General features: G+C 51.6%; 1 long non-coding RNA gene across 5 annotated transcripts; it reads left to right on the forward strand.

The window, feature by feature from the left end:
- Window positions 1-398: 398 nt before the first annotated feature.
- On the forward strand, window positions 399-27,907 carry LOC120666857. Of its 5 annotated transcripts, none has more exons than XR_005671911.1 (7): window positions 399-439; window positions 537-656; window positions 755-1,152; window positions 25,963-26,733; window positions 27,022-27,215; window positions 27,290-27,407; window positions 27,487-27,907. It is a non-coding gene; the product is annotated as an uncharacterized LOC120666857 (long non-coding RNA). The 5 variants fall into 5 exon arrangements; XR_005671912.1 differs by having other exon boundaries at window positions 25,963-26,119; window positions 26,184-27,215; XR_005671913.1 differs by having other exon boundaries at window positions 25,963-26,119; window positions 26,210-27,215.

Consider the following 27,907-nt stretch of genomic DNA (forward strand, 5'->3'; position numbering starts at 1 on the left):
CTTAATTGCATTTCAAGTAGTTTTTTTGAATCAAGTCAAAATTAAACTGCAAGTGATTGAATAATAGAATAAAATGAGTAGGAAAATGATACTCATGTTATTCAGCTTAGTTTGAGACCTTACTTGTGAAATGAAAAGTAATTTTGAACATCTATTCAGGAAACATGGCCACGAACGTGTGGCTGAATGGTTTTTAAAAATTTTAAAAAAGCAAACAAAGTCTGGAAATCATAAGATTTGTCATGATGTGATGGTATCATGCATGGAGGCTGTTCTCGGTGTTTTACCGTCACGTCTATCTAGGGATACCCTTAGGTAGAGATATGATCGTGGGGGATCGCCGAGATCAGGAACACGATGGTGCAAGCAACACGAGGGTTATACAGGTTTGGGTCACGCCGCCGGCGAGATCTCCGGCCTCGTCGCGCTCCCCCCGGAGGTAATCTCCCGATCTCCTTTCCCCTCCAATCCTCCCACTCCTCCCTGGCCGGCACAAACAGATGACTTTGATGGCGCATCTCGTGGCTGCTCTTCAGGCGGGCTCCTGCGGGCTTCCCTGTTGCGTGGCGCCTCCGCGTCTTCCTCCTCTACAAGGCGGCGACGCCCCTCCACTTTCACGCCCTCCAAGGTGGCCCCACTTGGCCGCCGATCCGAAGGTCTGCAAGACCCCGTCCAGCTCTGTGCAACTGATCAAGCTCCACCATAAATCTTTGAATTAAATCTACTGCATACATGGCATTTCAAAAAATTGCAGGAATTACAGCACCGGACTGATAATCAATGAACAGAAGGGCATGCAGTGCTGCTAATCAAGTTGCCTGGTGCTTCTGCAGCTTCCTGCACGGTAGATATGGTGGCCAGCTTTCTTCTCATTAGTCATGCCTGTGTCAATTGCTCGGTCATCTAGATTTTAATCTCAGCTGCTCTAGCCTCCACGGTAAGGCTCCACAGTTCCTTTATTTATTTTACAGAAGGGATGCAATTGTACTCCCATCATATTAGATGACCAAATGCAAATAATTTGTTTTATTTATGTACTTTCCAGTCTAGACTTGAATGGATTTCGATCCGCAGCACAGGCTGACTTGCAAGTGAAATGCAGTGAATCTTTTTCCCCAACCATCCATCATATTCATAGATTTTTTTTTCTAGGTACATCTCCCGCAGGCGTTCTCCCTAAATCAGGCGTAGTTCATGTTGTTAGGTTCCTGTTGGTACCCTGTAGCAGGGATACCCACTCTTACTGCAGCAAGGCATGACCCGTGTAGTTATCCGTAACTGCGCGGAAAGGACGGAGTAGCCAGGCCCCACGGGTCAGACTCTTCCCTCACCAGGCCAACGGCCCCGGACCCGTTCCCCGCCTGGGGATGGGTCCGGAGACGCCATGTGTCTCTAAGGAAGGGAAGCTCCATGTCGACAGCCGAGGCCTCGGACCCCCCCCCCCCCCCCCCCGTAGGGGTCCGGGACCTCCTGCGTCCATCCGGACCTCCCGCACTGCGTGGGGGTCCGGAGCCGCCACGTGGCCCGGAGGCACGGGCTCGAGCGCGAGCCTTCCGCTGGAAGACTCGCGCGCCCACTGCATTTAATGCAGATGGACAAGGCATGCTCTGCCGACGCGGCACGCGAGACAGCCTTTGTCAGGCCTCACTGTGCACCGCGTATTACCAAGGTGCACAGTGCAGTCGCCTGTGCCGCACCCGCGCAGAGCCCGTCTGCAGCATAAAATGGATACGATGGCACGGCACTTTTCCATCATGCCGCCTACGCCGCAAGCTACACAGCCCGCTTAAGCTACGTGGCAGGCGTCGCCAGGCATCGTCCCGACAAGACAGCGCCAGGACGTGAGGAACAAGGGACTCCAGGAGTAGGCAAAGGAATCCAGGAGAGAGATCTCCTTTGCTTGCGACGCCATAATGTGTGAACAGTACGTTATTTTATACTACATCGTTAGGCCCACCTGTCGGGGACCCAACAGCCATGTACGCGCCTCCCTTGAGATATAAAAGGGAGGTGCTCGCTGTGCACAGGGACTCAGCTAAGAAACACACACACACAAGCTCTCGCGAACTCCCTCTCTCCCGAGGGAAGGCAATACAACACACAGTGGACGTAGGGTATTACGCTCCGGCGGCCCGAACCACTCTAATCCCGCTGTGTTCATCGTGTTCTTGAGAGAGATCGAACTAGGACTAGCTAACCCCCGAGTACACACCCTAAGGGCTAGGGCGGGTGCCTTCCGCCACCCGGCTGTGGTTTGCAGCACCACGACATTTGGCGCGCCAGGTAGGGGAGCTAGCTGGTCGCAGTTCGTCTCTTTCTCGCCCCGATGGTTCGGGTGGACGACGTGGAGATGACGGAGGGTGTGGCGTCCTCCACGCCACACGCCTCTCGTGTCCCTGCTCCAGGGGCAACTGTGCTTGTGGAGCAGCCACCGTCGGCGGCGACGCGCGCTGCTCGCCGGCAAGAGTCAGGGCGCCCATCAAGGGCCCCCTCACAAGCTGCGAGCAGCGGAGCGCTGGCAGCGGCTAGGGAGTTGCTTCGCAACCCCCCGGCTGAAGCAGCCTCGCCAGACGCCCTGAAGCAGTGGCGGGACGACGTTGACCGTCTCCTCCACCTAGCTCAGGCCTCCCCCAGTTCTGCAAGGACTGGGCAACGACCTCCGCCCGGCAACGCGGTGGTACCTTACCGCCAGCGTCAGGGCGGTGCGTCGGCGTCCGTGCGCTCCCCTACCGTGAGGGGTGCACGAATAGAAGACCTGCGGGCGGAGCTCAACCGCCGGCGCGCGGGAGAGGATGCCCGCATCTCCGTCGAGAGGGCGCGAGAGCGCCGTCTTAACATTGAGGGCCGCAACCTCAACGCCGACTTGGACGTGGTGGCACCCAAGCCCCCAGTGAACGCCCGGATACAGCCAGGCGCACCAGTTGCTGGGGTGGGCTGCGCTGCGCTAGCGGAGCACCTCCGCGCCGTGGCATGGCCATCCAAGTTCCACCCCCACCTGCCGGAAAAGTACGACGGTACCACTAACCTGTCGGAGTTCCTGCAGGTGTACGTTACCGCCATCACAGCGGCTGGTGGTAACGGCGCCGTCATGGCAAGCTACTTTCATGTAGCCTTGTCTAGGCCAGCCCAGACCTGGCTCATGAACCTCACACCTGGGACGATCCAGTCCTGGGAAGAGCTCTGTGCGAGGTTCACAGCGAACTTCACCAGTGCATACCAGCAGCATGGTGTGGAGGCACACCTTCATGCCATGAGGCAAAAACCCAGAGAAACGCTCCGGGCCTTCATCTCGCGCTTCACCAAGGTACGGGGTACCATTCCTCGTATCTCAGATGCATCTATTATTACTGCTTTCCACCAGGGGGTACGTGACGAGAAGATGCTCGAGAAGCTGGCGACGCACGAGGTGGAAAGCGTCACTACGCTTTTCTCCCTGGCAGACAAGTGTGCCAGGGCCGCTGAGGGCCGTGCATGGCACTCAGCCCCCCAAGACGGAGACGCCAAGGCTGGTGGCTCCGGTGCTACCGCGCAGGGCGGTAACAAGAAGAAAAAGAACAAGAACCAGAGTCGCGGGGAACCGCATTCTGGCGGACCAGTCGTTGCAGCAGCAGCGCCGGCGGCGGCGCCGGCAGCGGCGGCAGCGGCTGGGGGCCAGAATGCACATGGCAAACGCCCTCGCCCGCAAGGTGGAAGCGGAGGTTCATGCCTAGTGCACCCCACCGCTCGCCACAGCACCGCTGACTGCCGCGAGATCCAGAAGCTCGCAAAGCGGGTCAGTGGGCGGCGTGAGCAGTCCTCCAAAGACGGTTCACCCCCTCCTCGCCAGCGGGTCGGAAAGGAGAAGGCCTCCGACAGCAGGGCCGCGGCCGGGGAGAAGGAGCTGGGGGACCAATCCCCCACTCGAGAGCTGAAGGGCGTCTACCACGACGATGACTCCGATTCCGACAACGGCGACCGCCGCAAGAAGCTGTACGTAATGTACGGCGGAAGCTGGGAGCTTGTCTCCTGGCAGGATGTGAAGGCCATTCGCCGGGAGGTCCTCTCAGTGAAGCCAGGGGTCCCGAAGGCGGCGCCGCACCGGAGGTGGATGGACACCACCATCTCTTTCGGGCCATCCGACTGCCCGGAGAATATGGCCGGAGCTGGTGTACTACCTCTAGTCACCGCTCCTGTCCTATCCAACGTAAGGCTCTATCACGTGCTGATTGACGGTGGGGCTAGCCGCAACGTCATCAGCTATGCAGCGTTCAAGCAGCTGCAGATCCCGGAGTCCAGGCTGACTCCCTCTCACCCATTCTCCGGAGTGGGCCCACACCCGGCGTTCCCTCTGGGGAGCATCACATTGCCGGTCACGTTCGGGACCGAGGAGAACTTCCGCACAGAGAGCGTCCTGTTCGATGTTGCGGAGGTGAACCTCCCGTTCAACGCCATCATTGGCCGACCGGCACTCTACCGCTTCATGGCCATTGCCTATTACGGGTATTTGGTCTTAAAGATGCCTTCCCCTGCCGGAGTCCTCACCATGCAGAGCGACCGCACCGCTACTGTCGCTGCAGTTGAGAGAATGCATGCTCTGGCGGCAGAGGCTGCACGTTCCGAGGAGGATCCATCCACCTCGCAACCCAAGGTGCCTGCAAAGGCTCCCAAGGTCCAACCGTCCGATCCGGACCATGTTCCTGTGAAGACGGTGCAGATTGGAGCGGACTCCACCAGGACCACCCGCATCGCGAGGAACTTGGAGGAGAAATAGGAAGACGCGCTCATCGCTTTCCTCCGGACAAATGTCGACGTGTTCGCCTGGGAACCGTCACAGATGCCCGGGATCCCCAGGGAAGTGATCGAGCACAATCTGAGGATCTACCCCGACGCCATGCCGGTGCGCCAAAAGCCTCGGAAGCAGTCCGTGGAGCGACAGAACTTCATCCGCGAAGAAGTCCACAAGCTCCTACATGCCGGCTTCATCGAGGAGGTCCACCACCCCGAGTGGTTGGCCAATCCGGTCGTCATCCCAAAGGCCAACGGGAAGCTTCGGATGTGCATCGACTACACCAGCCTCAACAAGGCATGTCCTAGAGACCCCTATCCTCTTCCGCGTATCGATCAGATCGTGGACTCCACCTCCGGGTGTGACCTTTTGTCTTTCCTAGATGCATACTCTGGTTTCCACCAGATTCAAATGTCTAGAGAGGATAGGAAGCATACTGCCTTTGTAAAAGTAGATGGGCTTTATTGCTACATTGTCATGTCGTATGGTCTAAGGAATGCCTTACCCACGTTTGTACGAGCTATGAACAAAACCTTCTGTAATCTAATTAGAGATATTGTTGAGGTTTATGTCGATGACATTGTGGTCAAGACTAAGGTAGGGTCAACACTAGTGGAGGACCTGTCCCTCGTCTTCGACCGGCTCCGCGCCACGCGCACGAAGCTGAACCCAGAGAAGTGCATCTTCGGCGTCTCAGCAGGGAAGCTGCTGGGTTTCCTGGTCTCACATCGAGGCATTGAGGCAAACCCAGCCAAGATCAAGGCGATCGAAGCGATGAGGCCTCCTGGCCGCATCAAGGACGTCCAGAAGCTTACTGGATCTCTCGCTGCTCTTAGCCGCTTCATATCGAGGCTGGCCGAGAGGGCCCTTCCCTTCTTCAAGCTATTGAGGAGGTCCGGTCCATTTTCTTGGACCGAAGAGGCTGAACAGGCCTTCCAGGAACTGAAGCAGCACCTCACCTCGCTGCCAGTATTGGTGGCTCCAGAGCCCGGTGAGCCGTTGTTTCTGTATCTTGCTGCGTCTGCGGAGGCAGTTAGCATGGTGCTGGTCGCCGAAAGGACAGAGCAAGCTCGCCAGGGGAACACCAGGGTCTCCCTGGCCAAGGATGGTGAGCTGGACCCCGGACACGGGGGCCCGCCAGCCTCACCCCAGCTTGAAGGTCCAGATCCCGCACAAGCAGGTCCGGAGGAGCCTCGACCCAGTGGGAACCCAGAACCGCTGGGGGCCCAAGGACCTGATGCGGTGGATAAGGGCGAGCCGGACCCGGTAACTAGGGTTCGGACCGTCCAAAAACTAGTTTACTACGTCAGCGAAGTCCTCCACGAGGCGAAGGCCAGGTATCTTGAGACGCATAAGCTTATCTACGCAATACTTATTGCATCCAGGAAACTGCGCCACTACTTTCAGGCACACCGAGTTGTCGTAGTGACCTCTTACCCGTTAAGAGCGATCCTGCAAAACTCCAATGCCACAGGCAATATCGCCAAGTGGGCGGCAGAGCTGGTCGAGTTCCAACTGGACTTCCAGCCACGCCATGCAGTCAAGAGCTAGATCCTGGCTGATATCATAGCGGAGTGGACTCCTTCCCCAAGCAATTCTGGGGGTCCGGTCGTCAACGCTGGACCCCCGGAGCCGAAAATCAGGACACCAGTCTTCACCGAGCCCCACTGGACACTCTTCTTCGACGGGTCCGCCCGCGAGAAGTGGGCCAGAGCTGGTGTGGTCCTCATCGACCCAAACGGAGATCAGCTGAAGTACATGGTGCACCTTGAGTTCAAGGCCACCAACAACATGGCGGAGTACGAAGCTCTGATCTTTGGCCTGACATAAGCCCTGTCCCTGGGGGTCCGGCAGCTTCTGGTGAAGGGGGACTCTCAGCTAATCATCAAGCAGGTCCGAGGGGATTGCAACTGCAACAATCCCCAGCTCACGGCATATCTCATACACGTGAGGAAGCTCGAGAAGGACTTCGACTCCTTGGAACTGCAACACATTCCCCGCGAGCTCAACTCAGCAGCAGATGATCTCTCTGTGAGAGCATCTACCTGGGCATCCGTGCCCGAGGGTGTCTTCGAAAGACGGCTACTGAGACCTACCGCCCAGCCTGCCGAGCTGGGTGAAGGGGATCAGGCTAGCACCTGGAAGCTAGCGGTCCCAGCAGCATTCCACCTTTGGTGCCCGACCTGGGCTGTGTGCTCTGTTGAGGATCCTAGTGACCTCATAGAGCCACCCCCACCTACTCAGGGTGCTCCCGATGCATGGATCTCCGAGATCCGGGACTACCTCAAAGATAATATCCTCCCTGATGACGATGTGTCCACTGAGCGCATAATCCGATTGGCTAAACGCTACGCGGTGGTAGAAGGGGATCTCTACCGCCGTGGCGCCAATAGTGTCCTCATGCGGTGCATTTCCCAGGGAGAGGGCCGCGAGTTGCTTGCGGAGATCCATGGAGGCGAGTGCGGAAGTCATTCCTCCTCTCGCACGCTTGTTGGCAAGGCCTTTCGGCATGGCTTCTACTGGCCAACAACACTCCAGGATGCGGGTGAGCTGGTAAGGTCCTGCAAAGCATGCTAATTTCATGCAAAGCAAATACACACCCCGGCTCAAGCTCTGCAGATGATTCCGCCCTCATGGCCATTCGCTGTGTGGGGTGTGGATATCCTGGGGCCATTTCCCCGCGCTGTCGGCGGGTACCGGTTCCTCTATGTCGCCATTGACAAGTTCACCAAGTGGCCGGAGGTTACCCCTGTGGTAAATATCACTAAGAAATCAGCAGTCGCATTCCTCAGGTCCATTGTGTGCAGATTTGGCGTCCCAAACCGCATCATCGCGGACAACGGGACTCAATTCAAATGCAGACTCTTCCAAGAGTACTGTGAGGACATCGGCATCCAGCTATGCTTTACGTCCGTAGCACATCCCCGCAGCAATGGACAGGTTGAGAGAGCAAATGCAGAGATCCTCAGGGGACTCAAGACCCGCACCTACAACTGCTTGAAGAAGCATGGTGCCAAATGGGTTGACGAGCTTCCATGTGTACTATGGGGCAACCGGACCACACCCAGCCGAGCCACCGGGGAGACTCCATTCTTCCTGGTCTACGGGGCTGAAGCATGCCTTCCCCCAGAAATTCACCTGGGCTCACCACGGGTCCAAGCCTTTGACGAATCCATGAAGGAGCAGCTGCGGCGTGACGACGTGGACTTCGTTGACGAGCGAAGGTGGCGAGCAGCAATCCGAAATGCACGCTACAACCAGGCGCTCCGGCGCTATCATCAACGGTTCGTGCACAGTAGGGAGCTCCGGGCTGGCGACCTCGTCCTCAGACGGATCCTGAGCCGAGCAAGGCTCCACAAACTTTCCCCCAGCTGGGAGGGGCCGCTTAGCTGGTTCTGTACCCAAAAGCCTACACACTCCACCACCCTGTAACGAGTACTCTAATACCTGGAGCCAGGTAATTAGGGGCCCGGACCTCGTTCCAGCTCAAGAGTTGGCTTTCTAAGTCCAACACGGCATGTCCAGCCCTATATCTCAAAGGATCGAGTACAACAAAGTGACCTTTCCCACTGCTGCGAAAGGTCTGGGACGATGAAGCCAGGTCCGGAAAGATCGTGCTGTTCCCTGGAGTGGTTCGGAGCCCTGTGTAGCACCTTAGCCTGGTCCCGTACCCTAAGCCTACGCACTCCACCACCCTGTAACAAGCACTGAGCTACCTGGACCTGCGCATCTAGAGCACCGGACCTCGTACCAGCCTGGCACTGGTCAGGGATGAGTCCCGCGGGCCTGCTACTAAGCTGTAAATTTGAAATGGTACACAGGTTAAACCCTGACTGGTGGTAGCCAGTCTCAAACCATTGAGCCTACCTACCAGGGGGTCCTAGTATCCGCTTCAAAGCCTTCATGCAGATCAAGGTCCAGTCTCAATGGTAGACAGACTCAAAACAACTGAGCCTATCTCCCAGGGGGCCCGGAGCATCCGCTTTGTCCCAGACATCATGAATGGATTCTGCATGCGTCAAACAGCTAAGTTGTAGTATTATTGCTACTGTATAAGCGAATTTGATTCTTCTCTCTGTAGTTCTGTATGCTACACAGGGAACAAGGCGCTTGCTCGTCTTACAAACTATGCAGCCCTATGCCCAAGGAGGTCCGGAGTATCTTCTATGGCTCACGTGGCAGACAGGTCCAATCAACTGAACCTATCCGCCAGGGGGCCAGGGCGCCAGGGTGCTGTATACCGCAAACCAACAACTAACAAAAAGTTAAGTTGAAGTTTTTTCTATTTCAAAATTTCAACTAGTACAATGTTGTTACATAATGCAAAAAATACAAAGATACAATGCCCAGCTCAAGGGTCTGCAGGTTCCCGCTTGAAGTAGGCGGCAACGAAGTCGACGACCTCCCGCACGCTGTCCCGAGCGGCGGCCTCCGTCTCCGCTACAGGGCCATTGACCACGGGTGCCAGCGAGATGGCCGGGTTGTGGCTCTGGAGGCAGGTCAGGATGTGCTCCGCCACCATTCGGATCAGCTCGCGACCCTCGGCTTCGAGCTGTCCAGCAAGGACCGGCCCCAGGCGCTGGAGCCTATCCGAAGCAGAGTTCAGCACTGGGAGGGCGTCAGCTATCGAAGCTGGCGGCTCCGCCAGTGGCACCAGTCCAAGTGGCACCAGTGCCAGGCTCACTTCGGTCGCCCAGTCAGCGATCCGCTGGGCCTCCACGCGCTGGTCCTCCTGGTGCTTCCGGACCGCCTCCTGGACTGCCTCTTGCACCCGGGTGTCCAGAGCCGCCTTGGCCACCTCCACCTCGCGGGACCTCTCCTCGAGCTCGCGGGACCTCTCCTCGAGCTCGGCCTTCCTCTTCTCCAACCACTCTTTCAGCTTCTTGAGGGAGTCCCACTGACGTCCAAGTTCCTTCTCTATGCCGGTGGCGTGGGCCTCCCGCTTATAGAGGGACTTCTGGGCCTCCTCCAGCTCCGCCTCGGCATCAGTCAGCTTGCCTGCTCTTTCCTGCAGTTGCTCACGCAATCCCTATAGAGTAGCAGAGAAGACGTCGAGCTCCTACCTCCGGACCTCGAGACCCAGGTTGCGAGTCTCCAGCTCGGACTGCTGGGCCGCGAGGCGGGTCTCGAGGCCAGACCGCTAGGCCGCGAAGCCAACAACCTCCAAGGCAAAAGTTTCCTCCCGCTGGGCTAGGGCCTTCTCCCGGCTCGATACTGCAAGCTCCCGGTCAAACACCTTCTTATGGTTGGCTCGGTAGGCCTCTTGGTCCGCCTTGAGTTTCGACCAAGCTTCCGCAGCGCGGGAGGCTTCAGCCTTCGTGTGCGCTTCCAGGCGGGTGTGCAGTCGGAGAGGCGCTGGCGCTCGCTCTCCAGAGCAGACCATTCCCGCTGGAAGGCCGCCTCGGTGGAGGAGGTTGCCTCCTCGATCGACCGTCGAACCTGAAACAGCACCTGGGGGAGGGGAGTCACATCCTCCTCCGGGGGTTGGAGCTGCAGGAGCCGCTTGCCAAAGACCACCTCCAACTCCTCCTCTGCAACAGGACCGGAGCTGGAGGTGGGGGCTTCCGCTGCAGCACTTGTCTCCAGCGCCTCCGCTGCCACCGCGTTGGGTGCGGCTGTGCCCAGCACCGGCGCCTCCGCCGCCGCCGCGTGGGGCGCGGCTGTGCCCAGCACCGGCGCCTCCGCCGCCGCTGCGTCGGGCGCGGCTGTGCCCAGCACCGGCGCCTCCGCCGCCGCTGCGTCGGGTGCGGCTGTGCCGAGCACCGGCGCCTCCGCCGCCGATGCGTCGGGTGCGGCTGCGCCCAGCACCGGCGCCTCTGCCGTCGCCGCGTCGGGTGCGGCTGCGCCCAGCACCGGCGCCTCTGCCGCCGCAGCGTCAGGGGCAGCAGCGCCCAGAGCCGGCATCTCAGCCGCCGCGGCGTCGGGTGCGGATGCCCCCAGCGCCTGCGCCTCAGCCATCGCTGCGTCGGGTGCGGCAGCACCCAGCACCGGCACTTCCGCCGCCGCCGCGTCGGGTGCGGCTGCGTTCAGTGCCGGCGCCTCCACCGTCGCTGCGTCGGGTGCGGCTGCACCCAGCACCGGCGCCCCCACCACCACTGCGTCTACTGCCTCCACCACAGGTGCTCCCGCCACCGCAGCGTTGTGCGCTGCTGAGTCTGGAAATGACGCGCCAGTCAGCATCATGTCCCGCACCACTGGGCTGGCATAGGTCGCTGTACCTGAGGGTCCCGCACCCGCTGTCGCCGTTGCTGTCGACGCCGAGGCCGCCTGGGTACAGCCGAGGAGCCGGCAATGGTGGAAGAACTACTGGGGCGACGACCCCTGGCAACAAAGTGGAGAAACCTTCAGCAAAAAGCGGGGCACCTGGCGCAAGGGAAGAAAGCAGGATAACACTAACCCAGAAGTACTGGGTACCCAGCGTCCTCGGAGGCCCGGCCTCTTCTCCTGTAGCTGCGATGCAGGCGCAACCCGGGCTTGCTCCTGCTGCTGCTGTCCCCGTGGCTGCGGCACGAGCGCGACCTGGTGTTGCACCTGTTGCTGCTGTTGCCGCTCTCACGCCCGCTGCAACTGCTCCTGCGGCTGCTGCTGCTGTTGCTGCTGGCGGGAGGAATTCCTCGGCGGCGATGGTGGTGGTGCAGTCGCCCCAGAGGACCCGCGAGGGCCGGCAACCCGGGAGCTACCCTGGCCCGCGCCCTCAGAGGTCCTCTGGCGCTTCGCGGCGGGCTCCAAGACCAGGGTCCCGTCGCCCCTGAGTAGCCAGCGCCGGCCTGCATCTCCCGACGATGCACCGGAGCTGCTCTGTGCCCGGCTGGAACCGGCTGTTGCCGCGCTGCTGGCCGTGGCCTGCTTCCCCTTCGTGGTGGCGCCGGACCCCGTGGCGCTCAGTGTAGCTTGATCCCCGGACGCGCCAGGGATCCGGAGCCCACGGTTCGGGTCGCCTCCGGTCTGGCGTGGGGCCAGCCCCCCGTCATCCAGAGTTGGCAGGGTAGCCAGCACCGCCACCCTCGCGGGGTCCTCGCAGAGGGGGGACTATGCACTGAGGGAGGATTAGGTTCTCCGGGATGAAGGCATCTCCCGTCACGTTCCGCACCAGGATCTCCAAGGCTTCCTGGGTCAGGTCGCTCCCCTCCCCGCGGTGGGTCCTGCTGCAGTCGTTGAGGCCGGTGAAGTTCCACGCAGGACGCGGCCGCTGCTTCAGGGGAGCGATCCGGCGCTTCAGGAAATCTCCAAGCACGTGCCACGAGTTGAGGCCGCTCTCCGCCAGCGACCTGATCTTGCTCAGCACAGAGTCGAATTCCGGCTGCAGGGACGGCTTGGCCCTCCAGGTTGCGCGGTCAGAGGCGGGCCCCTCGGTCGGCAGGGCGAGGCGCTCGTTGGCTTCGGTGGTGGCGATCACCCAATCCCTGCGCCACTCCTCCCACTTTCCGCCAGCAAGGCCGGGAATGTAAGGAGTCGGCGGGTCACTCCTTATCTGGAAATAGTACCCCCCCACTTCGTCCCTGCTCCTTCCAAACCTCACCAGAACGAAGAAGTAGCGGAAGAGGATGATGCAGGGCCGCACTCCCACGAACATCTCGCATAAGTGCATGAAGATGGACGTCAGGAGGAGGGAGTGGGGTGTCAGGTGCTGAAGTTGGAGGCTGAAGTCTTCCAGCAGCAGCAGCAGGAACGAAGAAATCGGCAGTCCCACGCCGGTGGAGATGTGCGAGGTGAATAGCACAAACTCCCCGGCGCGGAGGTTGCCAAGGGGAACCGAGCCTGCTCAGACCCCCCAGCCGGTCTCCTGAGCATTCCACCCAAGCAGGCGGCGCACTGTGTTCAACTCTCCCTCGGTCTGGAAGCGGCGGTGATGAACAAGGGATGCCATCTCTCGGTGGAGTGAGGAGCAGCCTGCGTAGGGGAGAAAGAGGCAAGGAAAGCTCGAAGGCAAAAGGGCGCAAAGGCTGGAAGGAAGAAGGCGAATGCGGGAAAGTAACCGCGGAATGCGGTTCGCCCCATTATAAAGCCTGACTCAACCGGCGCACCCCGGAACCGTCGCCGGAACCCAAGCGACGCCCGCGCCTGGTGTTAACCGCTCAGTCCATGACATGGGGGCCCAGGCCCACCTGTCGGGGTGAGCGGGTAACCAACAAGGGTGCGAAAAGACGGGATCTGAATCGTCGCCCGCGCGCGCGGAGCGAGGCGGAAGCTGAGCTGACGTGCGCGTATTAAGCGCTGGCGTGGCCGAGCTTTTCGGGAACTGTGCCGGTGGTAAATGATCCGTTTACTCCGGTCGCAACAATGCCGAGCGTCGCGCGCGTGACTAGGTGAACCACTGTGCGTGGGGCCCATAGTCAGTAAGCCGTTGTGATGTGATGAGGCAGCAAACAACCCGATGGATGGTCAAATCCGGTCAAGACCTATGCAGTAAGAAGCTTCAAGCTATACGAAGCCAAATCGCAGTAATGGCCCCACCTGTGGGTTCGTACCTCCCCCAAGGTGGGCCCGGGGGCCACTGTCGGTACCCTGTAGCAGGGATACCCACTCTTACTGCAGCAAGGCAGGACCCGTGTAGTTATCCGTAACTGCGCGGAAAGGACGGAGTAGCCAGGCCCCACGGGTCAGGCTCTTCCCTCACCAGGCCAACGGCCCCGGACCCGTTCCCCGCCTGGGGATGGGTCCGGAGACGCCATGTGTCTCTAAGGAAGGGAAGCTCCATGTCGACAGCCGAGGCCTCGGACCCCCCGTAGGGGTCCGGGACCTCCTGCGTCCATCCGGACCTCCCGCACTGCGTGGGGGTCCGGAGCCGCCACGTGGCCCGGAGGCACGGGCTCGAGCGTGATCCTTCCGCTGGAAGACTCGCGCGCCTACTGCATTTAATGCAGATGGACAAGGCATGCTCTGCCGACGCGGCACGCGAGACAGCCTTTGTCAGACCTCACTGTGCACCGCGTATTACCAAGGTGCACAGTGCAGTCGCCTGTGCCGCACCCGCGCAGAGCCCGTCTGCAGCATTAAATGGATACGACGGCACATCACTTTTCCATCATGCCGCCTATGCCGCAAGCTACACAGCCCGCTTAAGCTACGTGGCAGGCGTCGCCAGGCATCGTCCCGACAAGACAGCGCCTGGACGTGAGGAACAAGGGACTCCAGGAGCAGGCAAAGGAATCCAGGAGAGAGATCTCCTTTGCCTGCGACGACATAATATGTGAACAGTATGTTATTTTATACTACATCGTTGGGCCCACCTGTCGGGGACCCAACAGCCATGTACGCGCCTCCCTTGAGATATAAAAGGGAGGTGCTTGCTGTGCACAGGGACTCAGCTAAGAAACACACACACACAAGCTCTCGCGAACTCCCTCTCTCCCGAGGGAAGGCAATACAACACATAGTGGATGTAGGGTATTACGCTCCGGCGGCCCGAACCACTCTAATCTCGCTGTGTTCATCGTGTTCTTGAGAGAGATCGAACTAGCACTAGCTAACCCCCGAGTACACACCCTAAGGGCTAGAGCGGGTGCCTTCCGCCACCCGGCTGTGGTTTGCAGCACCACGACATTTGACTGTCGGTACCCCAGGACTGGGGTACCCCCTCTTGCTGTGACTAGGCGAAAGGAGCCTTGTAGTTATCCTTAACTACGTCCAGCAGCCGGACCTCTGTGGTCCGGAAGCCCTATTCACCCGGCAACGGTCCCGGACCCGTCCCCTGGTGTTGGCGCTCCTTAAGTATCCGTTTTATCCCTTGTTTATCCTTGATAATGGCATGAATTCAATATCAAAATCACTAACCGTCCTAACCCCGGCCTAATTATTGGTCATTTTCACATATGCACATATATTTTGGAGGAACTTCGTTTTTGCAGGTTTTTGGCCTATTTTGGAGCATGAAATTACGAGGCCCGTGATCGAGCGCTAACACGGAGAAAGACGAAGGCCAAAGCCCAAAGGAAGGACCAAAGCCTATGTTGATTCGAAGCACATTCATGCACATCCATCCTCCAAGAGAGCCCAAAGGACCAAGCCCACGAAGATGAGATCAAGATACTTCGAGATTAAGCAAAGCAAAGAGATATTTAAGGAAGGATTTTCCATCCTATCCTTCTCCTCGAAGAAATCTCGAAGATAACGACGTCTAAAGGGGTGCAATCGTGAAGGACAGAAACTCTAGAAGATGCGAGGAGTCTACACGCCAAAAATGAGACCGAGGCGAGCCCGAAAAGGGGTAGGCCGGCCGGCCTAGGCCCATGGGGCCGGCCGGCCCAGCCCTTTTCTGAGGCGGTTTGCCTTCCCCTTCGACCGGTGGCTTCCTCGGCTTATCAATAGCTCCCACCTTATTCAACTCGGGGCATCCATCCAACCAGAACTCGACGAAAACCTAGGGCCAAGACCGGAGGAAGACGACGGCCGCCGCAAGTCTTCGAAGTTGTTTAGGAGATGGCTTAGGCCATCCCTAGCCACCATGGCCTCCCTGCATGGTTGTGTCATGGTGGAGTTCATGAGCTAGTTGGAGTCATCAATGGTGTATACGCGGTGGTGGCGATCCAAACGAATCTATTATGTGAGTAATGTCTTCATGTCATCCGATCTATTTAGCGATCATGTCTCTCCTCTTTCGATTTCGTTCTTGCTTTTGGTGCGCTTATTCCTAGATCTATTCTCGAGATAGATTGCATGGGGTGTTCTTGTAGCTATGGTGGCTAGGAGTTCATACCGGTTCTACCCAAAGGGGGTTCGACTTGCTTCAGGGTATCCCGTTGAAAAGGGGGGCGTCGTGACAGGCCGTCTCCACAGAGTAGGTTGGGTATCGAGGGATCGGATTGGAGGTTTTGATTTAAAGAGGCTTTGGATGAGATGCATGTTGAGCTTACTCGTTTAGCTAGAACTACAACTAGAATGCGTGTGATAGGTTTAGTCATGCCTTCGGTCATGCTTTATCTTTACCGATGTTCATGGATGAGATCAACCTTCGTACATCACTCATATCTATCAAAGGTTCACCTTTTATATGCAATTAATGCTTCATGTTAGGATAGATCCGTTAGATTAGATGGAAAACCCTAGTAAGTTCATTGTCGATCCACGGATTGATAAACCTTGGGGGAATACTCTAAGGGAAAAGCTACCACGAACCGTGCGCTTGCGGTATACAAATCGGGGGCGTTAGTGAACGTCAACAAGCTTTTCTGGCACCGTTGCCGGGGATCGGCAACACGAACCCTAGGGCGATCTATCTAGTTTTTGGACTAACCCTAAATTTTATTATATCATATACCCTTGTTTTCTTGTTTGTGTCCTTGAAAGCAGGTGGAAAAAGCTAGACACCAAACTTGGGCTTCGAGAAGTCCACAACCCGCTCCAACAAACTTCGACAATCGACGACAAGACGATCGAGGAGTTCTCGACATCAACATCAAAAACCCTAGATCCACTTCGACAAGATGTGAATAACATCAAGTTTCGCTCTTTAGTGGTAGGTGCTAACTTTTGTTAGTGGCCCAGCATCCGCTATCGAGTCCCCACTCCCTAAAGCAAAAGATGATAAATAAGGTACGCCGCCGTGTCAATTGATTTTAAAGACAAATGTTTTTGGGAAGATTTGTTTGCTCAAGCAATAGGTATGAAGCATGTCCGAAAAGAAAATCGTGCGATTGGATCATCATCATCATCTATGAAGTGTCGCTGTTGTGATGAGTTTTTCGTCCAAGATCAGATATGTTCCATGAGGAAATAATAGATTATTATGAAGTTCCATCAAGTCTTCTTTCCAACGCATCAAAAATTGTTAATTTTGGAGATCGGTGTGAAGAGTTATGGAAAGATCTTTCAACGCTGCGCGTTCTGAAATCTCTCGGGACGAAGCGTAGCGCCGGAGTAAAACAAGCATAACTTTTTCATCCGAGGTCCTATTTGGGTAAATGACCACTTTTTGGAAACATGATTTGATACACCTCACAATGAGCTTGGAGTTTGGTACATGTTCTGCACTGGACAAAGGAGCAATTCAACGAAGAAAGGTGCAGCAGCAAACAACGGAGAAAGGGATGACGATGTCAAAGGATGATTGGAAGGCCGAGTGCACAAAAGTTGATGATTTGAAGTTGACCAAAGCTGGAGGCAACAAGATTAGAAGAATCATGACACCACCTATCTTCTCCAGTGGGATGCTCGATATACTTCTAGTCGAGTGATGCTATCAAGGAAGAAAACCGCTCAGATCATCAACACAAAGCACGGGAGCCTCCACCAATCCCGACACCTTGGGTAAAGCAAGAACATTGGAGAAGACACATCATTGAAGCTGTGATTGCTGGTAATCAATGGTGATGACCTTGAAGCCAAGGACACACGACAAGACGCTCCAAAGACCACATGATTGAGATCATTGACATCTTCGGATGAATTCACAAGAAGATACTATTCTCATCAATATTCTGCTCGACCTCAGAAGAAAATTGCAGTATATTTTTGGATATTCAAAAGCTCCACGAAGTTCCAATTCCAACGAATCAAGAATGAAGTCAATCGAAGTTTCCCACAAGAAGTTATGGCCAAAACATCGAAAGTCGTGCACTCTGAAATTTTCTTGACAGCACGCAGCGCTAAAGTAAAACAGTAATAACTCTCTCATTTGGACTCCGTTTAAAGCGAGTGACCACTCGTTGGAAAGGTAATTTCATAAAATTTTCAATAGATCTATATTTTGGTATATGTTCTGTTGAGTGTACAGGAGAGATTCAACGAAGAAGAGGCAGGAGCAACGCAATGAGAACAAGATAGAAAAGATGACGATGACAACAATGAAGAGGAGCTTGGGCGATGTTTTCATCAAGCGTACATGATAAAATTCAGAGGCTTGGAGCAGAGGAAGAACCCCAATGACATTGGCAAATGAAGGCACAAGCGGTCGACCTTCGACAAATGAAGATGTTGCAAACAAACCACGACGGATTACAAGAGCACAACATTCAACACATAGAGACGTGAGAAGCAAATCACGACGGACCACGAAGAGTGCATCAAGATGACATCTCGCACAAAGCACCACGACTCCAATGAGTATGAAAAAGCTCCGAGGCTAAGGTATACAGTGAATTCTCAAGCTTCTATTGGTTTTGTTGATAATCTTTAAATATCTCATGCTCGAACCGATAGTCGGAATGAAAGTTTAAATTCTATGCCTTGTTCTTTTCATGATGATAGGCTAGAGTTTCTTGAGAAGGTTGATTTCATGCTTAAAGAACCTTTGCCTAATAATGAGCTCCGCGCTATGCAAGAAACACATGCTGCATTTAATTACACCATGTCTTGTTGATGAAATTTAATTGAGGATGTGATTATGTTGCATATGTTTACAAATAATTGCAAATCTCGATCTTGCTTTGCGCTTGGTCAAGCTCATGACCCTAAAAGAGCACATGTCGGGAGAAGCCCGGGATTTCACTAACCATGCAGGACATGAAACTCAAATGATGAGGAGGGAAACCGTGCCCAAAATTTTGAACACCATCATCAACATCTTCAAGTTTCAAGAACGGACGTCGCTAAGCCTCATCAATTTTGTGCACAAGTCCAGAGGTTTACAATGCAAGAAAGTTGAATATTCAGGATCTCCATCAAGTCCTCGGTTCAACGCATCCATGATCGATACAATTGAAGACCCACGGGAGGAGCTATGTCTCAAACATCGGAGATGCACGTGCTGAAATCAGCACGAGGCAGATTGCAGTAACGGGAAAAAGGGGCATAACTCCCTCAATTGGAATGCGTTTTGGGTAAATGAAGACTTGTTGGAAAGAAGATTTTGTGCACCTTGTATTGGATCAATTGGTTGGTGGAACTCCCAATCTGGACAGAGAGGAAAATTCATGAAAAGAAAGGTAGCGACGAAGGACAACAAAGAAGGAGGTGACGATGATGTGAGAGACGATTGGGCAAGTTTTCCATTAAGCGTGATTGATCATGTCCAACATGGGAAATGGAATAAGAGCTGCATGGAACACCTTCACCTCTTGCATGAAGGACCATGGCTTCACATCAATGAGAAGGTATGTGAGAAAGTCGAGCTCTATGACTCTAAATGAAGCGCTTTGCGGGAGGCAACCCGATCTTTTGTCTTATATATTTTAATATGACCGTCTACATTGCACTCTTTAATCGGAATATCAAGTAACATTGTACCATTGCTCTAACAAAAACCACAACTTCATGTTGTTCATTCTAAATGTTATTGAGGGGGCACTTTGTTATTTGATCTTAGGAAACTTGTAGACCTTTTTGTGTGCCTATTAGTGTTTAGAGTCTTTTTCTTTGTGTCCCTTTTAGAGAGATTTATGAAGCATTGTACTACCCTTTGATTCTAAACTTGTGGCTAGTTAACTTAGGCTAACTTTTTGTTTTGTTTTAGACCAACGCATCATGTCATATCATTTTATTCACTCACCCCATGTTGCATTGCATACCATGCTGTTCGTTTCACCCTTGCATTGCATTGCATGTTGCATTTAAAAAAAACTTTTCTAATAAACATTGACTAGCCTCGCTTTTGAGATCCTAAAACCCTTAGGAAAACCACTCATAGAGCAATCCTAAAACCATAAGGTATGTTTTTCATTCAAAAAAAAATCTAACATTTGTTTCTCTCTAGTTTTTTTTTGAAACCATCTTAGATAGAATTTCTATACCCAACACTCTCTCTCTTCAAAATTTTTGTTTTAAGCCAAAAATATAGGAAACCCATAAACCTACTTCTAAAACCTTGTTAGCTCGGTTGCTTGATCCTTTTTCGATAAATAACCTTTTCATTGACAAAAGTTTCACTTCTTATGAAGTGCCGCGAAGGTTTTTTGTCACTCTTAGCAATTGTTTTTGAATAAGCTAGTTGCAGAACAACATCGAAAAGTCCTTTCAACCTTGCTAACACTTGTTTTTGCTAACTTTGCATTTACATTTTGCATCCACCTCATTGTCCTCACTTTCATTTTGTTAGCTTGATCCTTCGGAAGAACTTTATTGATGAAAGCTTTCATATCCATGTTAATGCTTGACGTGAGCATTTTCCTTTTTGCAATCTTGTGTAAACATGGTGTTTAGACATGATTGAAGACCATCATCATTTAGTTACCAAGCTATGAGGTTGCATTTGGTTGGTTTATAAGCTTTGCAATGCGCTTTATTTTTTCTTGTGCTATGAAGGCCTACTGATCTTGGGATAGACATGGTGTTTTGACCTTGGTTAAATAAGTCTTTGTGGCTATGGAGAAGTTCGGCAATCTAGTTGTAAACATGGTGTTTAGAACTAGGTGTAAACATTGTCTTTGTTTATGTACCTTCCTCTCATTTGCATTTACACTAGCACACACGTACACTCACTAGTTTCGCTAAGCTAACTTTGCCACAAATTGAGATCTTAGGAATGGTAGGTTTGTTGGCATTTGTTTCCACTCCTGACCGTCATTCCGGGGGTAGTGTGTGTTTAAAATGTTTTGCAGGCATGAAGAAGCGCTCCCATGAGTTCAAGACCAAAAGAATTTCAATCAAGATCGTCGAAACCCGAGAAGGATGCAGCTGTTTTCATCAATTTGAGAACATGTTCAGAGCTGTACAGGAAATAAAAGTTGATATTCAGAGGCTCCATGAAATTCCCGTTCCAACACATCCAAGATCAATGAATTTGAAGACCCGTACAAGGAGATATGGTAAAAACTTTGGACGTTGCGCGTTCTGAAATTCGTCGGGACAGATTGCAGCGCTGGGATAAAATGGACATAACTCTATTGTTCGGAATCAATTTTGGACGAATAAGGACTCGTTGGAAAGGAAAATTCATGCACTTCGCAATGGAGCAATGTTTCAGTACAGGTTATGTTCTGGAAATTGGAAGAAAAATTCGTGAAGATGCGGCAGCAATGAGACAACGAGGAATTGAAGGTGGCGATGACGACGTGAAGCAATGATTGGGACCATGACTTAGTACAAGAAGAAGTTGAAGGAAATTGAGGCAACAAAGGTGAAGACACATTGAAGATGATATTCATACGCATGAGGGAAGGACTTCAAGAATTTCAAGATGGTCCATCTTCTCCTTCCAAGCCTAGCATCATGCTAAGCATGGGGGAGGATTTCGTGGACAAGGAAGAAAGATCTCATGGAGTAAGATAATCACGGTTGCCACAAGATGCTCATGATTCTTCTTCCATGCTTAGCACAATGCTTAAGTATGGGGGAGGCCGCGCTACACTTCATTACAAGCATCGAGAAGGACGGTAATTCTTCCTCAACTTTCTCTTTTTCTAAATGCTTGTACATATATGCCTTCAACCATAGATGCAACCTTTGTATATATCTCTCAACCTATCACATGGCTTCTAGGAGGACAACCTAATTTTGTTTTTGTTTTCAATAAGTGTAGGATCACCATCACTTTGAGCTCACCACATTGATACATTTTGGCAATGCCTTATGCTTATGGAAAAATGATGAAAGTTGCTGCTTTGTTTTACCTACGCTATGTTGTATATGACTTGACCATTTGCTCTCAATTAAATGGAATTAAAATAATTAAATACCGGCTCTTTTATTTGTGGAGGTTAAATGACTAAATTTTAAACCCACATATTCTATGTTGCTCTTGATTTAAGTCTACCGATGACCTTACACCTTGTGTTATTTAATTTGAAAACTTATTTCCTATGCCATCTACATTTGTGAATCTCTTGCAAAGTTCTACCTACCAAAGCCTATACACATATATTCTTTCATGATGAAACCTTTAGATTGCAAACTTATATTTTGATGAGTTGGATTAAGATTGATTTCTTTGGTACGAGACTAAGAAGCTGGTCATTCCGTTCTTTTTGTGTAACCTTCTTTTTGCTAGCCTATCTATCCATGCATTGTGAGTTTCCACTTCGGGAATTTTGCAAACCTCGCTGGATATCCACCCTAAACCAAAAATATCTTTTTGTGATTACCTCCTTGACCACAACCCAATTTGAGTATGGATTATCATTTCGACGGAATCAAAAGAATCAAGGGCACCATATAAAGAAAAGTTTTGGGAGACAAGGCTCCCCGGAGATACTTTGATGCCTAATAGAATCGCGACTTGGCTTTGGGTTTGCTTTGCTCTTGCATGGTTTACCTAGAGTACATCAACTATCGTGTTCTTGTTGTTCGTTACCGATTATCCTCGTGTAGTGACAGTATGCGGGAGGGAAAGGTTTTGATCCTGGAACACACCTTCAAGCGGTTTTACGAAGAAGAAGGTGAATTTGAGATACTTACCCTAGCTAGTTGGTTCTCCCACTATTCATACTCGAGGACGAGCATTCGTTCAAGCATGGGGGGATGGCTGGGTAAGTATTCTATGTTATCAAAAGTTCTAAGGAGCAAAAAGAAAGAAAAGAAAAAAAAGAAAAATGAAAAAAGGGGAGAAAAGAAAAAAAAGAGAAGAATAAAATGCTCCTTAGTTCTTTTTGGTTTCATTAATTTTCCAAGTTACTTTGAAGAATTATTCCATACTCAAATCTTCCAACCATGTGCAATCCGATAACGAGAACTTCATTTGTGTCTCGGGATCATCCATTTGCCACTTGCACATGTCCACCTATCTAAATGTGTGTGTTTCATCTTTCCCCCTCTCCAACATTATTTTCCAATGGCCTTTTTGACTAGTCTCGGTAATCCCATTAGATCTCTCTCTTAGTTTGACAATATTTCAAATATAATGTTTTGCTAGGATTGTTTTTACCTACCAAGCTCCACATAAGCCTTCCACTTTTATATATGAGTAGAATAGGTTGAAAACAATCTAATGTAGGCTTGAGCGACTTGATGAGATGAGTATTTCCATGATCTTTTGCAAGAGAACCTCACTTATGTTTGATATGCATTCTTTTGAAAACTCTTCACGATAAAACAAGGTAAAGGTTTGAAGTTCGCTTAAGTTTGAGAGCATTGCATTTATTTATTATTGTGGCATGTTCTTTAATTGCTAGTCTATCTTCCATAATGAAAAAGTAGCCGGTCACAACATGAACTTAAATGCTAAATACTTGAGAGAGCAATATGTCTTGTTATGTATGACTAAGTGCAGAGAGGACATTGAGGGGCAACGCTGATTTCTTTATAAGAAAAGCTCCTGGACTTACTCGAGGACGAACAAGGTTTAAGCATGGGGGGAATGTTGGCGCTCCTTAAGTATCCGTTTTATCCCTTGTTTATCCTTGATAATGGCATGAATTCAATATCAAAATCACTAACCGTCCTAACCCCGGCCTAATTATTGGTCATTTTCACATATGCACATATATTTTGGAGGAACTTCGTTTTTGCAGGTTTTTGGCCTATTTTGGAGCATGAAATTACGAGGCCCGTGATCGAGCGCTAACACGGAGAAAGACGAAGGCCAAAGCCCAAAGGAAGGACCAAAGCCTATGTTGATTCGAAGCACATTCATGCACATCCATCCTCCAAGAGAGCCCAAAGGACCAAGCCCACGAAGATGAGATCAAGATACTTCGAGATTAAGCAAAGCAAAGAGATATTTAAGGAAGGATTTTCCATCCTATCCTTCTCCTCGAAGAAATCTCGAAGATAACGACGTCTAAAGGGGTGCAATCGTGAAGGACAGAAACTCTAGAAGATGCGAGGAGTCTACACGCCAAAAATGAGACCGAGGCGAGCCCGAAAAGGGGTAGGCCGGCCGGCCGGCCTAGGCCCATGGGGCCGGCCGGCCTAGGCCCATGGGGCCGGCCGGCCCAGCCCTTTTCTGAGGCGGTTTGCCTTCCCCTTCGACCGGTGGCTTCCTCGGCTTATAAATAGCTCCCACCTTATTCAACTCGGGGCATCCATCCAACCAGAACTCGACAAAAACCTAGGGCCAAGACGGGAGGGAGACGACGGCCGCCGCAAGTCTTCGAAGTTGTTTAGGAGATGGCTTAGGCCATCCCTAGCCGCCATGGCCTCCCTGCGTGGTTGTGTCATGGTGGAGTTCATGAGCTAGTTGGAGTCGTCAATGGTGTATACGCGGTGGTGGCGATCCAAATGAATCTATTATGTGAGTAATGTCTTCATGTCATCCGATCTATTTAGCGATCATGTCTCTCCTCTTTCGATTTCGTTCTTGCTTTGGGTGCGCTTATTCCTAGATCTATTCTCAAGATAGATTGCATGGGGTGTTCTTGTAGCTATGGTGGCTAGGAGTTCATACCGGATCTACCCAAAGGGGGTTCGACTTGCTTCAGGGTATCCCGTTGAAAAGGGGGGCGTCGTGACAGGCCGTCTCCATAGAGTAGGTTGGGTATCGAGGGATCGGATTGGAGGTTTTGATTTAAAGAGGCTTTGGATGAGATGCATGTTGAGCTTACTCGTTTAGCTAGAACTACAACTAGAATGCGTGTGATAGGTTTAGTCATGCCTTCGGTCATGCTTTATCTTTACCGATGTTCATGGATGAGATCAACCTTCGTACATCACTCATATCTATCAAAGGTTCACCTTTTATATGCAATTAATGCTTCATGTTAGGATAGATCCGTTAGATTAGATGGAAAACCCTAGTAAGTTCATTGTCGATCCACGGATTGATAAACCTTGGGGGAATACTCTAAGGGAAAAGCTACCACGAACCGTGCGCTTGCGGTATACAAATCGGGGGCGTTAGTGAACGTCAACACCTGGTTGGGAAAGGTTCGGGAGCACCACGTGTTCCGGAAGAAGCAGGCGCTCAGCCCGGACAGCCGGGGGCTCCGGACCTCCCGTGGAGGTTCGGATCCCCGCGGAATCCCGGACCCCCCATGGGGTCCGGGATCCCCTGGGGCACCACCGGACCCCTCGCCAAGGGAAGGAATCGACACCCCGCCTCGGGGTGGTCCGGAGCCACCACGTGTCTGCAAGCGCAGACACGTATATAAAGCCGCTTGGTCTCCATTTTAAGGTTCACCTACCACTGTATTCATTGCGGTAGGAGGACGTCCGCATTGTTGTAGCAGAAGCCGAGGCGATTCTTTAACCAGGGGGCACTATTGATCGCGTATTACCAAGATGCATAGTGGAGCTGCTGTCACCGCCCACGCCGCGCCTGTCAGTCTGCCATAACAGATGGATGCGACGGCTCGGCTTCACCCATTATGACGCCTACATAATAGCCTCAACAGGTCACGCCGCAAGCTACGATTCCCCCAACGGGCACCTTGCTGACGGGACAAGAGAAGACCTCCCTTCGTCAGAGGGTCAGCAGGGCATGGAAGCATATCGGAAGAAAGATTCGTAACCACTGTAGCCATTTAAGTACTCTGCGCAGTATGCTGCACAGTCACGTTGGGCCCACTTGTCGGGGCCCCAACGTCCTATGTATCCGCACCCCTTGGTCTATAAAAGGGGGCGCCCGCTAGAAGAAAAACTCAGGCTGGGTGAAAGCCAAGACCCGGCAGAGGATAGATTCATACACAACCAAGATCAATACCTCTCCCAGTGGATGTAGGGTATTACGCTCCGGCGGCCCGAACCACTCTAGATCGTGTGTTCTTGTGTGCTTGTCTCAGAGCTAGAACAGCCCAATCGCCTAGTACCTTCCCGAGTACTCCCTCTCTGGGAATAGGCGGGTGCGTTCCGCCACCCGGCTGTGGGTACCCTAGAAATCCCGCGACAGCTCCCCTTTCCCCTTTTCATAGGCTTCATGCCAAACTCTCTGTATTACTGTTTTAAGCAATGGAAATGGGGCTTGCCTCATGTCGAAAAAAATATTCATAGTAAGCTGTGCTTTTGTGGCTCCAATGAACTTCTATGTAGTTGTGTATGCATCTAAAAAAGATTCAGTACATGTTTTGGTGCTTAAGGGCTGCTATGATAATTGAATTGTTGGTTCTCCAAGCCTACATATATCCTTTGGTATCTTGCATCATGAAGCTAATATTTCGTTCATCATTTCTTTAAAATCCAAAAGGTAATCGTTTAGTATCTTCTTATTCACATTATTTGCTTATGTTTGAATTATTTATTTAATCTTAGCCCTGTATATCACGCCATCTACATTTTGGTTTTGATGTTTTATTTTTGATAAAATGGTTACGTCACATAAGCTCTTGGGTACTGTATTTGCACTTGTTAACTTATATTGAGGCATTAATCTGATATTTCTTTTTTGCAGAAAATGATTTCTTTAAAGCACGTCAAAAACTAAGCTTGAACTGAATGAATCTTCCATTGGGAAGAGAGCTGCTTACCATCAGGCTTCCCACCAACACAATGAGGCAAGATAGAACGGGCGGGGGAAGAAAAACTAGGAGCGAGCCACATTCAAGAGGGTTGTCAAAGGCCCTCTCAATAGAGCTATTTTGTCATTGAATCGATGGAGGGAAGACTCCTTCGGTAGGTGCCCCCGACTCTTCCAGTTTCTGGGTGGGATCTTAAGGCTTAATCTCTGATTGCGCAGGATTCATCTTTGTTTGGTAACCTCAGACCCTGAACCAGGAGTTGGAAGCGCCTTTGCCAGACTTTCCAATTGAACACGATGCGGGCGATGCAACTCGGCAAGGAGAAGGCTGAACCCTGGTGCTACACTACAGTAGAAGCTTTGGCAGTTTACCATGGCTTGATGTTATAGTTGTCATGCTAAAGCCGTTGATAGCTACTTCACTTGACGAGCTAAGTAGAAAGACACTTACATTGAACTTAACACAGGGTCTTCTAACTGATATTTGGTAGAGAAGGAATGAGCCGGAACTATACCACTTCTTTTATCAGAAGATTATTTAACACTGATAAAGGCTTTTCTTCCGCAGTCCATTGATGACCGATTCCCTGCCTTTTACTGTTTCCCCTGTACACCCATGGAATATATAAACCACGATTCTCCAAACCTTTGTTACATTGGCAATAAACAGTAGATAATCTTCACTTGAAACACACACAGTTATCAGGGGATGAGCAAAAACAAATAGATTCAAATGCCTGGAACAAAGCTGAACAGAAACGTCCGAAAGGTATTTTGTATTTGTTTTATGTATTATCTTTTGAGGGGTTCCATTCTCGTAGAGTATTTTGTCCTTAAAAAGTGCATCAGCCGTATTTAAAGTTCCGTTCTGTACTTTGAATTATCAAACACGTTGAACTAATCTCAGTCAAAAATGTTGAAAGCCTTGTGGCAATAATAAGTTGTGAAATTTTAAATAATTTTTTGCTATCACTGCCACAGCCAACACCTGATACTATCTGTACATAGCTGTTGTGTAATATTAAAACTAACCCAGACATTTTATGTACTTCTCAAGAGGAGTTGACCAGAGCTGTTGCCAAGTTGGAAAAAACCAAGCAGAAACTGGCAGCACTAAAAATACAGGGAGACAATAAGCAAGGGACTCCAATCCTTGTTCCAACACTGGGAAACAAAAATGCAACTGCAAAGAAGGTGAGAGATAAACAAAGAGAACTGCAAGATCTTGAAGCTACCCACAAAGAGTTAATGGTATGTTTAAAGCTCCAAACTATTTTCTAGACGTGTATATGGACTTTAAACTTAACACATGCTAATATAAGCAGGAATTGAGTTCAAATCGTTTGGAGGAAATTAGGAGACTGCACAAAGAGAATCGAAACTTTGAACAAGACAGCTACATTTCATGTTCACAGTATTACCCAACACATTGTGTGATTGAAGGTTAGGCCTTGTAATGTTGAATTCTACATGATGTTTTTGCTTTTTTTTGGTTGATTCCAGAATATACTGACGTTCACAGAATTCTACATGATGTTTTGGTCGCGCCGAGATGGTGTCAGCCGGTGATGGCGGCGACGCGGCTTGCAGTGACCTCATCTGCGTGACTGGAGGCAACGGCTTCATCGGCTCGGGGCCTGTCCGCTTCCTCCTCGGTCGCATCATGCAGAACCTGGTGATGCTGGCGCTATACCCTGTATGTGAGTGAGGCTGTCCAACATGTGCAAAGAAATATGGAATGGCTTCTCCAGGGAGGCACTTAAGGACCTATGCTGGTTCACTAGAATGCCTTGCCTTCTGCAATCATAATTTAGTGTGGATTGGAATACTTAAATTTCAACAATATCCCCTTTACAGCGTTATAATACATTATGAGTATTTTGCTTTTGGAGAGGTTTCACATATGTTGGTCATTCAAATCTTGATGCAACAAACCTTTGCTA

This window comes from Panicum virgatum, chromosome 3N (assembly GCF_016808335.1).
Source record: "Panicum virgatum strain AP13 chromosome 3N, P.virgatum_v5, whole genome shotgun sequence".
Taxonomy (NCBI): domain Eukaryota; kingdom Viridiplantae; phylum Streptophyta; class Magnoliopsida; order Poales; family Poaceae; genus Panicum; species Panicum virgatum.